Source organism: Mustela lutreola, chromosome 2, assembly GCF_030435805.1.
Source record: "Mustela lutreola isolate mMusLut2 chromosome 2, mMusLut2.pri, whole genome shotgun sequence".
Classification (NCBI taxonomy): domain Eukaryota; kingdom Metazoa; phylum Chordata; class Mammalia; order Carnivora; family Mustelidae; genus Mustela; species Mustela lutreola.
The window spans coordinates 42,243,043-42,257,017 of NC_081291.1; the positions used below are offsets into that span (position 1 = coordinate 42,243,043).

The 13,975-nt window shown below is 38.3% G+C and overlaps 1 pseudogene; it reads left to right on the forward strand.

Moving 5' to 3' along the window:
• Positions 1-226: 226 nt before the first annotated feature.
• LOC131825519 (phosphoglycerate kinase 1-like) lies at positions 227-1,474 on the forward strand (annotated as a pseudogene).
• Positions 1,475-13,975: the final 12,501 nt, after the last annotated feature.

A 13,975-nucleotide genomic window follows, 5' to 3' on the forward strand; every position in this document is an offset into this window, starting at 1 on the left:
TTAAGAAAATGAATAAGCAAGCCAGAGACTAAACCAAATACTTATAAAATGTGTAAGTCTGACAAAAGGCTTTTATCTAGAATATAGAAAGAACTCCACAAATCAGTCTTGTAAAGACAACCCAATAAAAAGGGCAAAACTTTTTTGAAAAGATACTTTGTAAAAGGAGATATGACTAATAATTTTGTTGCGTAAGATCTCAGCCTCACCACTGCTGTATTCCAAGATGTTGCTTTCTAACACGCTGCCCCTGGACAAACTGGACACGAAGGGGAAGCAGGTCAACATGAGAGTGGACTTCGACAGTCCTGTGAGAACAACCAGATGGCAAACAACCAGATAATCAAGGCTGCCATCCCAAGCATCATATCTGCTTGGACAATGGAGCCAAGTCAATTGTTCTTATGAGCCATCTGGGCTGCCCTGATGCGGTCCCAATGCCAGAGAAGATCACTTTGGGGCCAGTTGCTATAGAACTCAAATATCTGCTGAGCAAGGATGTTCATTCTTGAAGGACTGTGTGGACCTGGAAGTAGAGAAAGCTTGTGATGAACCAGCTGCTGAGTCTTCCATCCTGCTGGAGAGCCTTTCCTTTCATGTGGAGGAAGAAGAAAAGGAAAGAGATACTCCTGAGAAGAGGGGTGGATCTGAGTCAGCCAAAAGAAAAGCCTTCCAAACTTCACTTTCCAAGCTAGAGGATGTCTATGGCAATGATGCTTTGGGCACTTCTCACCAAGCCCACAGCTCTGGAGGTTTCTTAATGAAGGAGTTGAACTACTTTGCCAAGGCCTTGGAGAGTTCGGAGCAACCCTTCCTGGCCATCCTGGGCAGAGCTAAAGTTGCAGACAAGATCCAGCTGATTGATAATGTGCTGGAAAAGGTCAGTGAGATGATTATTTGTGGTGGAGTGGCTTTTACTTTTCTTAAGGTGTTCAAGAACATGGAGATTGGCACTTCCCTGCTTGATGAAAACAGAACCAAGATTGTCAAAGAAGAATGGTGTGAAGATTACCTTATCTGTGGACTTTGTCACTACTGACAAGTTTGATGAGAATGCCAAGACTGGCTAAGCCACTGTGCCCTCTGGCATACCTGCAGGCTCGATGGGCTTGGACTGTGGTTCTGAGAGGAACAAGAAGTACCTGAAACACTTGCTTGGACAAAGAAGATTATGTGGAATGGAGCTGTGGATGAATTTGGTTGCAAATCTTTTGCCCAGGGAACAAAAGCCCTCATTGATAAGGCAGTAAAAGCCACTTCCAGGGGCTGCATCACCATCGTAGGTGGGGAGACATTGTCACTTGCTGTGCCAAATGGAACACGAAGGGTATCAGCCATGTGGGCCCTGAGAATGATGCCAGTTTAGAGCTCCTGGAAAGTAAAGTGCTTCTCGGGGGTGGATGCTCTCAGCAATGTTCAGTATTTTTCTGCCTTTTGGTTGCTGTGCACAGCCCGAGCCCCTAAGTCAACTTAGCACTTATTGCATCTCCACATGGCATTTGCTAACATCTTCCCCCATGTTGGGATTCAGCAAGTGGCCAAGAGATGTAGTTCCAAGAGCCCTTCACTAGGTACACAGTATCTCAGCTCGTCTCTACCGCACCCTGGATTTGCCTACATCCTTCAAGGTTTCATTTGAAGTTTTTAGTAACTAAGTCTTTGTGCATTCTAGAATGCATATATTTATATTTTGCCTGTTAAAAGAAAATGAGCTGTGTTAGTTTCTCTTTTTGAAGTGCCTCATTCTGATTAGTTTTGTCATTTTTTCATTACTCAGCATGAAAATAAGATGAAATCCCAATTATAGGGAGGGAGGGAGACAAAGGTGGTGATCTGTTAAATAAGTAATAAACTTTTTTAAGAAAGAATAACCCATAAGCACAAATACGTAAAAAGAAAAGGTTCTATACTAATCATCAGAGAAATATTGATGAAAACCAAATGACATATCAACTGTCATGCAATAAAATAAATCAAGAAAAGAACTGTTATATAAAATTTTACACCCACTAGAATGGAAAATGGTTAAGAGTGACAGTGATAATTATTGGCAAGGTTGTGAAGCAACTGTAACTTTTTTTTTTTCATTCTTTCTTTCTATCTTTTTTTTTTTTTAAGATCCTGTTTATTTATTTGACAGAGACAGTAAGAGAGAGGAACACAAGCAGGGGAAGTGGGAGAGGGAGAAGCATGTTCCCCACGCAGGGAGCCCGACATAGGGCTCAATCCCAGGACCCTGGGATCATGACCTGAACTGAAAGCAGACGCTTAACGGCTGAGCTACCCAGGAGCCCTAGCAATTGTAACTTTCATAAATGCTGGTGAGAATGTAAAATTGAACAAATACTTTGTATCCCTGTCTTGCAGTTTCTTATAAAGTTGAACATACATTTTATCCCACCCTCCAGGAATTCCATTTTAAGTGTTTACACAAGATCAGTAAAAAACATATGTCCACAAAAAGATTTATAAAAATGTTTTTCACAGCGTCATCAAAATATTCCCCGATTTGAGACAACTTGGATGTTCATCAACAGGAGAATAGCATAAACAACTTGTGGTATACTCCTACAGGGGAATACTTCTTGACAATAAAAAGGAAATGAACAGTACTGATACATGTCATGCCATGATGAATCTTATAAATCCAGTGTTCAACACACAATTTTGGGGACACCTGGGTGGCTCAGTCAGTCAAAGACCTGGATCTTGATTTCAGCTCAGGTCATGATCTCAGGGTCATGAGATCGAGCCCTGCATTGAGCTCTGCACTCAGCATGGAGTCTGCTAAGATCCTCTCTCTCTCTCTCCCTCTCCAGCTCCCCCTGCTTGTGCTGCCTCTCTCTCTTTCTAAATAAATAAATAAAAATAAAATCTTTTAAAAACCACACAATTTTGAACAAATGAAGTCATACATAAATAATTCTGTGCTATAAGATTTCATTTATTTGAAGTCCAAGAAGAAGACAATAGTGATAGAAATTAGAACAGTAATAGTTTAGGGGGTAATGTGGAATTGAATAGAAAAAGAAAGAATAATTTTGGGGTGATATGGCAAAACCCATCAAACCGAGTACTTACTGTGTATTTTATAGCATGTAAAATTATACTTCAATAAAAAAGGAACCTAATGAGATGTCGTTACATATAAAAATGGCTAAAATTAAAATGAACAAACAAACATGATAATCCTAAATACTGATGGGATTATGGACCCATGGGAATATCCAAGCAGTGCATATAGTAGGGTAAATTGGCACAACCAGTTTGGAAATCTAAAGGTAAAGATCCACAAAACTGCTTCTTTTAAAAAAAAAAAAAAAAGACTTTATTTATTTGTTAAAGAGAGAGAGCACAAGCAGAGAGAGAAACAGGGTCCCTGCTGAGCAAGGAACCCAATGTGGGTCTAGATCCAGAACCCTGGGATCATGAACTGAGTGGAAGGCAGAGGCTTAACTGACTGAGCCATCTGGGTGTCCCAGACACACAAAACTTCTACCCAGAAGTTCTACTCCTGGGTATATTTTTAAAAAGAGAGAGAGAGAGTAGAAAAGGTTGTTCCATGCTGTTTATAACAATATTGTTTTAATACCAAACTTGTGCTCTATATACATATATAGCAATGAAAACTACCATGAGATGTAACAATGGGGGGGGGGGGAAATCTCATGACCATAATATTTTATAAAAGAAACCCAAAAGGGATCCATGCTGGGAGTGGAGCCTACTTAGAATATTAAAAAAAAAAAAAGAGAGAGAGAGAGAGAGAGAAAGAGGGAGACAGAGAAAGAATGCATACCATACAAGTCCATCAAGTCCATTTATATAGGTGTTAAAAGTAATTGTAAACTTCTCTGTGCCTTTTTCTGTTTGCGTGTTTTATTTCAATTTCAGAAAGTGCATTATAAAAGAGAAGGGAGAGGCTATGCCGCGGGGTGGGTTTAGAGTATAGAGGAAGAAGAAGCATCCATAAGAAGCAATGATTTTATATTTAGTCTCCATTTCTGTTATCAGAAAAACATAGTATCTCTTTTGTATCTTTGTTCAATTTTTTTCATTGATTTTTCCTGTATTCATCCCAGAATAAAGTCACAAATCTTAAGCCCATTGAAATATTTTTTGTTCTTTTCTTCCATATGCACTCTGAAATATACTTTTTACAGTTCGCCAGTGTCATATTACCTTATTATTTTGCTGAATATTTTATGCATAGGCACTTCTTTCTTTTTTTGCTTTCACAACTTTTTTAGGCTTTCTACTGGCTCCTAAAATGCTAGCTTTCTGATGAGGCCAATACTTTTTCAAAGTCTGTTAGACCCTGTCAGCTTTTATAAAAATACACAGACCTTTAATGATTGCACTGTTAAGTGGCATGATCTATATATAGATAGATATATAAATATATTTATATGTTTGAAATTAGAACATAGATTATAAAAGAAGTAATAATTTACGTAGATTATTAATCTCTTTTATTTAGGCCTGTTATTTCTCATTAAAAAAACTATAGCCTCAAACTATTGTCCAAATCCAATTTTATTCTGTGCCATCCAGTAATTCCAGTGTGGATAATTCCTTTGTAGTGAATAAATTTCCTGATTAAGAGGATGGAATAATTAGTTGTGATTCCAAGCATTTTTCTTCTGTAACTCCAGGATTTCAACAATGCAAATACCAACCATAAAGCATTCAGAAAAATCAAGTCTTTTCTTTTTATACTTTCATGTATACATTCTGTTTGGGGAAAATAATTTCAGTCTTAAATATGTACATTTACAGACAAATGCAAACGTAATTGGCAAACACATGTAAAAATTGTTTATAGAAAATATAGCAGCTATAATTTATTTAGTACCTTCTGTACTATGGTGCCACATAGACAGTTTTCATGTATTATTATTTTTTTAATTAAATTTATTCATTTTCAGCATAACAGTATTCATTATTTTTTCACCCCACCCAGTGCTCCATGCAACCCATGCCCTCAATAATACCCACCACCTGGTACCCCAACCTCCCACCCCCCCACCACTTCAAACCCCTCAGATTGTTTTTCAGAGTCCATAGTCTCTCATGATTCACCTCCCCTTCCAATTTACTCCAACTCCCTTCATGTATTATTTTATATTGAGCGTAATTTTCCACTATGAATCTCTCTTTGGTATTATTCTATTCCCTTTTGCAGATGAGTAACCAGTCTTAGGAGGTAAGATGACTTGAACAAAACACACATGACTGTTGTGATCCCCGCTGTTGGTGTTCATGGCTTTTCATAGTTAACAATGACTTTTTCAAGGGTTTAGCCACTTCAGGACCTGCCTGTTCATCCTTAGAGAGCAAGGCTATGGGTGGCTCAGAGGATTGGTGGAAAGTTTCGATCTTGGACCAGAAAGTGATCAGGAAGTTCTGATAAGTAATAGAAGTATTTGTTAATAAGTCAAAGATACAAAATAAATATTAATATATCAGACACCCTGGATCATGTCAGAGTTAACATACCTGGAGATAGAATTTTGCTGGTGTGTTTAAGCTTCAATCCTACATAAAACTACGGAACTCCCATTTTACTAAATCATTGCCAACCCCAACCATAGTGGTCAAATATATAAAAACATGTTTTCCCATCCAGATGGCCAACAGACACATGAAAAAGTGCTCCACATCACTCGGCATCAGGGAAATACAAATCAAAATCACAATGAGATATCACCTCACACCAGTCAGAATGGCTAAAATTAACAAGTCAGGAAATGACAGATTTTGGCAAGGATGCAGAGAAAGGAGAACCCTCCTACACTTTGGTGGGAATGCAAGCTGGTGCAGCCACTCTGGAAAACAGCATGGAGGTTCCTCAAAAAGTTGAAAATAGAGCTATCCTACTACTCAGCAATCACACTACTGGGTATTTACCCTAAAGATACAAACGTAGTGATCCGAAGAGGCATGTGCACCCAAATGTTTATAGCAGCAATGTCCACAATAGCCAAACTCTGGAAAGAACCTAGATGTCCATCCACAGATAAATGGATAAAGAAGAGGTGACATATATATAGGAATGCTATGTAGTCATCAAAAGAAATCTTACCATTTGCGATGACGTGGATGGAACTAGAAGGTATTATGCTTAGCAAAATACGTCAATCAGAGAAAGACAATTATCATATGATGTCCTTGATATGAGGAAGTTGAGAGGCAATGTGGGGGTTTTGGGAGGTAGGAAAGTAATAAATGAAACAAGGTGGGATCTGGAGGGAGACAAACCATAAGAGACTCTTAATCTCACAAAACAAACTGAGGGTTGCCTAGGGAGAGGGTGGTGGGGTTATGGATACTGGGGAGAGTATGTGCTATGGTGAGTGCTGTGAAGTGTGTAAACCTGGTGATTCACAGACCTGTACCCCTGGGGCTAATAATACATTGTATGTTAATTTAAAGTTTAAAATAAATAAATAAAATGAATGAAAAAAACAAACAAACCACATCTTCCACGTCTACTCACTTACCTTTTGAAATGCCCCTTCCATCACAGCCCACTACCCTCTCCTTTCAGCATGCCTGGTCATTCTGCATTCCATTCCCTGTGGACTCTGCTTACGCTTCCAGATTCTTCCTCTTCTCTCCTCATATATCAACATTTTTCTATCAAATAGCACATATCTTCAAATTTTTAGTATCTAATAAATGTACCATACTAAGATTATTTTATTATCTTTTGATCATTTAAAAAATATTTATTTGTTACCATCCTACAAGTGGCATCTCTAAGTGGCCTAAACAAAAAGTGAATTTATTAGTGAACTGAAGTAGTCAGCAGCTCTTAGGGACCATTACACTCTTGGACTCAAATGATGCCATTTGAGATTCATCTTTCGAGTCTCCTAATTCTGTTCTGTGCTGACTTCATTGTCAGGCAGGGTCTGCATTTCTGGAGCTATGCATTCTCAGTGGAAAGAGAATGCATCTTTTCTAAGAGCTGTAGAGAAAAAGACCTGGGGTTCCTGACTCTCAGCTGGTTTGTTAGTCACATGCTGACTGCTGGAACAGATCCCTACCTCATGGTGACATGGTCTTCTCCTTAGACGGTTGTTTGATAGGGAAAAAGCATGCATCAAACACACTCAGTACATTTTCAACAAAACTTTAAGGCAGTCATACCAAAATGTATAGAACTATAGAGTTAGAGGAAGCATTTCTATTTGCATCTTAGTAGTTTTAGCACATAGAATTGGTATTCCAGAAGAGGAGTTTACAGATATGAGGCTGATGGAAACACTCCTTGGGATGATATGGACTTTGGGGTAGGGAAGGGAGGCAACTTCTCCTTGTAAGTGGAACAGCATCCAGCAATGAATGAGTTGTTCTTAGGAAGATCTTAACTCAGAGTTCTGATTTTCTCACCCACGTTGCAATCCTGTTTCCCTTGTCAACAGCTTTCCTGTGCTGCTATTAAAATATTCTAAGGGTTGTGGTCTGTTTTGTTTTTCTGGTAGCCATATGGTCTCTTTACAACCAAAAATGTGTTCTTCCTTTGAGAGGAATATATTCTTTTTTGGCTTGGGGTGAATACTTCTTATGTATGTTCATTTTCACATATTCACTCTTGAATTTGTTGAAAATCTGAAAAATCTGAGGCTCTGAGGCCAACAGTGAAACATTATGGTGCACAATGAAACATGGCTAGTTTATTTAAATAGCACAAGTGAAATGTATCCAGCAACTGGCAGACCATTAGAGGTATTTCTCAGTGGTATACCCTAATGCCTAATATGTCGTTGGCATGTAACTGCTGGAAATTTGATGAGGGATTCCCTATGCAGTCTAGAGCTAAAGATAAAGCATCAAGACAAGAGTTTCATATCCAAAATATCTTCTTTCCATTCAATCAGATAAGATTGGGGTAATCAGTCTGTGTGTGGAAAATGAAGGCATTAGCCCTAGAGTTTAATTCAGAACCAGGGAAAATACAATATGCTCTAATGTTAAGTAAATTCCTTCTTTAGTGAAAGTAGGCCATCCAGAGCCCAAGCTGCTTAAGAAAAATAGATGAAATACAGTAATCCCAAGTGCAGGCCAATAAAGGCCAAGTGCCTAGTTAATCTCCCAAAGGACATGTGGGTAAGCAAAGTCCCTCAGTAGCCACATGGTACTTTGAATGCCTATTAATGGTTGAACATGTCTAATTTATATATGACTATGAGGTCATGATGATTTAGTGGGAAGGAAACAAGATATGGTTTGTAGAAACCAACGAAAGGGAAACTATTACAGAAGGTTTTAAGGTTTAAAAGGTTTTAAGGAATCTTTTAAAAAAGAAAGTTTGTGTCATAGCTTCCAAATGACAGCTGTCCCAAAGAGCACAAATGAAAAGATTCCAGCTCATTAACTCCTTTTTTAAAGGCCGAATAGAAATAGAATTTAAAAGGGAAAAAGCAGGAGAGGACTCTCCAGGCATCCCCGTGAACTCTCAATTGTTCTGGAGCAGCTGGCCTGATAAGCAGTTCACTACCTCATTTTCAAAGGTTGGTTTGAGGTGTGATATGATGTTCTTTTTATAGCATTAGAAATTCAGTCTGTATTCATAAAATATTAGCTTCTTTACCTCTGATTTATAAAAGAGGAGGGGGAAAAATTGGGGGTTTTGGAGTTTCCTTGTTAAATTCAAGTTGTCGGGGCCCCTGGGTGGCTCAGTTGGTTGAACGTCTGCCTTCAGCTCAGGTCATAATCCTAGGGTTCTGGGATCAGGCACTGGGTTGGGCTGCCTGCTAGTGGGAAGCATGTTTCTCCCTCTCTTTTTGCCTGCCACACCCCCTGATTGTGCTCCCTCTCTGTGTCAAGTAAATAAATAAAATCTTTAAAAAAATTAAAAATGACAAAATTCAAGTCCTCCTTGCAATGTGCATGCAATTCTAGAATAGGGCTTGACAACCTTTCTCTGTAAAGGACGGCGTAATAAATATTTTTGGCCCCTGAGGGTGGAAAGTCACTGTAGCAGCTATTTAACTCTACCACTGTAGTACAGATGTAGTCATAAGCAATAAGTAAATCAGTATGCATGACTATGTTACGATAAAACTTTACTTGCAAACAGGCAGCAGGCTGGGTCTGACCCACAGGCCACCATTTGTCAACCCCTAATATAGAAAATTGTTTAGCTCAGAGTCATGCCATTATGGTAACTCAATGACTAGCTGCAGAAGTTGATGGTTATAGGTATATGAAGAGCCAACTTTCAAATGACTAGTTAGAGGTGTTCCAGTGTCCTTAGCTACATGACTTGAAATAATTCAGGTATCACTAGTAACTGATATAATCAGTATTTCTGATATAATGAGTAAGAGTTGCAGATTCTCAGAGGTTTACATATTCTGATTATTAATAACTCTTTTGTGAACACTGAATTCTAATTATGCATATATGTATGCATACACACATATATAAATATACATATGCATATATTTTCTGAAAATTATTTTTTATCATCATAGTACTTTGGAAGTAAGTAAGGTTTCTGAATTATTTAAAACTGTATTAAAACTGTATTACTGATTATGTCAGAGATCCATTCTGGACACTATTAAACTATATTCTTTTGTACTCTTGTTTTTGCAAAAGATCTTTATTTTTTGAAGCCGCATTGTGAAGTTATTTTATTTAAGGCTTCCATTTTTTTTTACTCTCTGAAAATAAGACACCAAGTTAGTTCTTATGGAAGTAGTGCCTAATTAAGTCTTATGATCAGATACTGGGAAATGAGATAAATCCATATTGTATCTTAGCTCTGCCTCCTACTAGCTTTTGGGATTCCATGCAAGTGACATAAGTTCTTTGAGCCTCCATTTCTTTATCTGTGTGTAAAACAAAGTAGATAATATTTGTAAAGCATTTAGTACAATTCTGACCATATAAGGAATGCTCAATAGTTTACAACTACAGGTGTACCTCATTTTATTACGTTTTACTTTTTATACTTTGTAGATATTTGCATTTCTTACATATTGAAATTTTGTGGCAACCCTGCATCTAACAAGTTTATTGGCACCATTTTTCCATTAGCATTTGCTTATTCTATGCCTATGTGTCAAATTATGGTAATTCTTTCAATATTTCAATCTTTTTTTATTTTTAAACTTTTTATGGTGATCTGTGATTGGTGATCTTTGATGTCACTAATGTAATTGTTTTGGGCACCATGAGTTGCAACTCTGTAAGATGGCGGACTTAACTGATTTATGTGTTATGTGCTTTGATTGTTCCACCAACAAGCACTTAACCCGTCCCTCTCCTTCTCAGGCCTTCCTCTTCTCTGACATACAACAATATTGAAATTAGGCCAATTAAAAACCCTACAATGCCCCCCCCCCAAGTGTTCAGGGGAAAAGAAAAGTTGCACATCTCCCACTTTAATCACAAGTTACAAATGCCTGAACTTAGTGAGGAAGGCACATCAAAAGCTAAGATAGGGCAAAAGCTGGGTTTCTTGTGCCAAACAGTGAGCCAAATTGTGAACGCAAAGGAAAAGTTTTTGAAAGAAATTAAAAATGCTACTTCAATGAACACCCAAATGATAAGAAGGCAAAACAGACTTTTTGCTAACATGGAGAAAGTTTTAGTGGTTTGGTTAGAAGGCCAAACCAGTCACAACATTCCCTTAAGGCCAGAGCAAGGACCTAACTCTTTAGTTCTGTGAAGGAAGAGAAGTGAGGAAGCTACAAAGAAAAGCTTGATTCTAGGAGAGGTTAGTTCTTGAGGTTGAAGGAAAGGATCCTCTCCCTAACATTAAAGTGCAAGGTGAAGCAGCGAGTGCTGATGTAGAAGCCACAGCAGGTTATCCTGAAGATCTAGCTAAGATAATTAATGAAGATGTCTACATTAAATGACAGATTTTCAATTTAGATAAAACAGTCTTCTATTGGAAGAAAATGCCATCTAGGACTTTCATATCTGGAGAGGAGAAGTCAGTTCCTGGCTTCAGAGTTCCAAAAGACAGGCTGACCCTGGTTTAGGAGTTAATGCAGCTGGTGACATGAAGTTGAAACCAGTGGTCATCTACCATTCCAAAAATCCCAGGGCACTTAAGAACTAGGCAATGTCTACCCTGCCTGTGCTCTATAAACGGGACAACATAGCCTAGATGACAGCACATTGATTTACTGTATTGTTTACTATTTTAAGCCCATTGTTAAGATCTACTGCTTAGGAAAAAAAGATTCCTTCCAAAATATTACTGCTCGCTGGCAATGCTCCAGGTCACCCAAGAGCTCCAATAGAGCTGTGCAATGGGATTAATGTTGTTTTCGTGCCTGCCAACACAACATCCATTCTGCAGCCCATGAGTCAAGGACTCATTTCAAATTTCAAGTCTTATTATTTAAGAAATACATTTTGTAAGCCTGTAGGTGCCATAGATAGGGATTCTTGTGTTGAATTTGGACAAAGTAAGTTAAAAACCTTCTGGAAAAGGATTCACCACTCTAGATACAATTAAAAGCATTCTTGATTCTTGAGAAAAAGTCTAAATATCCAACACTACCAGGAGTTTGGAAGAAGTTGATCACAACCCACATGGAAGACTTTTTGAGGGGTTCAGGGCTTCAGTGGAGGAAGGAACTGCCGATGTGGTGAAAATAGCTGGAGAAGTAGAATCAGAAGTGGAGAATGAAGTTGTGAATGAAGTACTACAATCCCATGAAAAAGTTTTAACAGATGACGAGTAGCTTCTGATGGATGAGCAAAGAAAGTCTTTTTCTTGAGAGGGAATCTACTCCTGCTGAAGATGCTATGAAGGTTGTTGAAATGACAAAAAACCTTACACAGATTACATAGAATACTACAGAAATTTAGCTGGTAAAGCAGAGACAGGGTCTGAGAGGGTTTGATGTCAATTTCAAAAGAAGATCTACTATGGGCAAAATGCTATCAAACAGAAAGAAATGCTCATAGAAAGTGTGAAAGGAAGAATCAGATGATGCGGCAAACTTTATCATCATCTTAACAGGAAATTGCCACAGTCACCCCTGCTTTTAGCAACCACCACCCTGATTAGTCAGTGCCATCAACATCAAGACAAGACTCTCCAACAGCAAAGAGATTATGACTTGCTGAAAACTCAGATGATGGTTAGTACTCTTTAGAAATTTTAAAATATTTTATTTTATTTTTTTTTCAGTGATCCATAATTCATTGTTTATGTTACCCAGTAGCAATTTTTTTTTTAATTAGGGTATACACACTTTAGACATGAGTGTGCTATTGCACACTTAATAGAAAAGTTATATTCATGTGAATTGAATAGCTACCATTCCAAAAGTTATATTCAAATGAATATAACTTTTATATGTACTGGGAAATTTAAAAAAATACATTTAACTTGCTTTATTACCCTATTCATTTTATTGCAGTTTTTCCAAGGTATGCCTGTGTAATTATATTTTCTTTTGTAAGGTGGGGAAACCACACACATACCATTATATAGCCAGTATTGTTAGTATCTTTCTTGGTAAGATGGAGGACTACTGCTTTTTGCTTGCCAGCTATGTGGTAATCTTACCTGGCTTTTTCTTGTGGTTCCTAGGTGACTAAGAGTAAAGCTGCCCTCATCCTTGGTTCAAAGAATAGTCATGTGACCTTTTTTGACCAAAGAACTGATTTAAATAGGGGCCCATGACCCCTTTTTGGCCAATGAGATTTAATTCCAGGGCTTTTGTTAGAGAGAAGTGAGACAGTATGTAAGCCTGGAGTTGCTGGCGGAAGAAATTGCCTGAAGCTATACCCACCTATGAACTTTTCGTTTATGTAAATCAATATATTTGTTGTTGTTTTTACTTTATGCATTTTGAGATGGGTTTCTGTCCCTTGCAACTGAGTGAGACCTGGCCAGTACAACTAATTATTTAACATTTCCTAACAGTGTGGAATTTATCAGCTAAACAATGTCTGATTTTTTTTTTCTTTTTGGTAGAACAGCATATATGATTGATCTTTCTTTCTTTCTTTCTTTTTTTAAGATTTTATTTATTTATTTGACAGAGAGAGATCACAAGTAGGCAGAGAGGCAGGCAGAGAGAGAGGAGGAAGCAGGCTCCCTGCTGAGCAGAGAGCCCGATGCAGGACTCGATCCCAGGACCCTGAGATCATGACCTGAGCCGAAGGCAGCGGCTTAACCCACTGAGCCACCCAGGCACCCTTGATCTTTCTTTCTTTTTCTTCTTTCTACTTACCTTCTTCCTTCCCTTCCTCTCTCTGCTCTCTTCCTCACACTCTTCCTCTGGCTCCCTTTCTCTCTGTCTGTCTGTCTGAATCTCTCTCTCTTTCTCTTTCTTTCTTTCTTTTTTTATGACCCTGGAGGCCAAAATTCAAAGTAATCTTAAAGCAAGACTTATATCTGTTATAAAGATCAAACATTATATTTTGTCAGCTGAGATAATAGAGAATACAAAATCAGACAGTGTTCACTCTGGGGGTATTGTTAGAGACCAACCCCCCTTTCTCACAAGAAAACTACTTTATCCTAAGACACGCAGTGACCCTGGGGCACCTGGGTGGCTCAGTGGGTTAAAGCTTCTGCCTTTGGCTCAGGTCATGATCCTAGCGTTCTAAGATTGAGAGCCCTGCATCGGGCTCTCTGCTCAGTAGGGAGCATGCTTCCCTTCCTCTCTCTCTGCCTGCCTCTCTGCCTACTTGTGATCTCCGTCTGTCAAATAAAGAAATAAAATCTTAAAAAAAAAAAAAAAAAAGCCTCTGCCTTCCACTCAGGTCATGATTCTAGAGTCCTGGGATCGAGCCCCGCATCAGGCTCTCTGCTTAGTAGGAAGCCTGCTTCCTCCTCTCTCTCTGCCTGCTTCTCTGCCTACTCTCTCTCTGTCAATAAATTTTTTAAAAAGCTTAAAAAAAAAATGAGAGAGAGAGAGAGAGAGATGTAGTGACCTGCCCAAGGTCACAAAGTTTGTTGCCAAAAAAAGGATTAGAATTCAGGTTT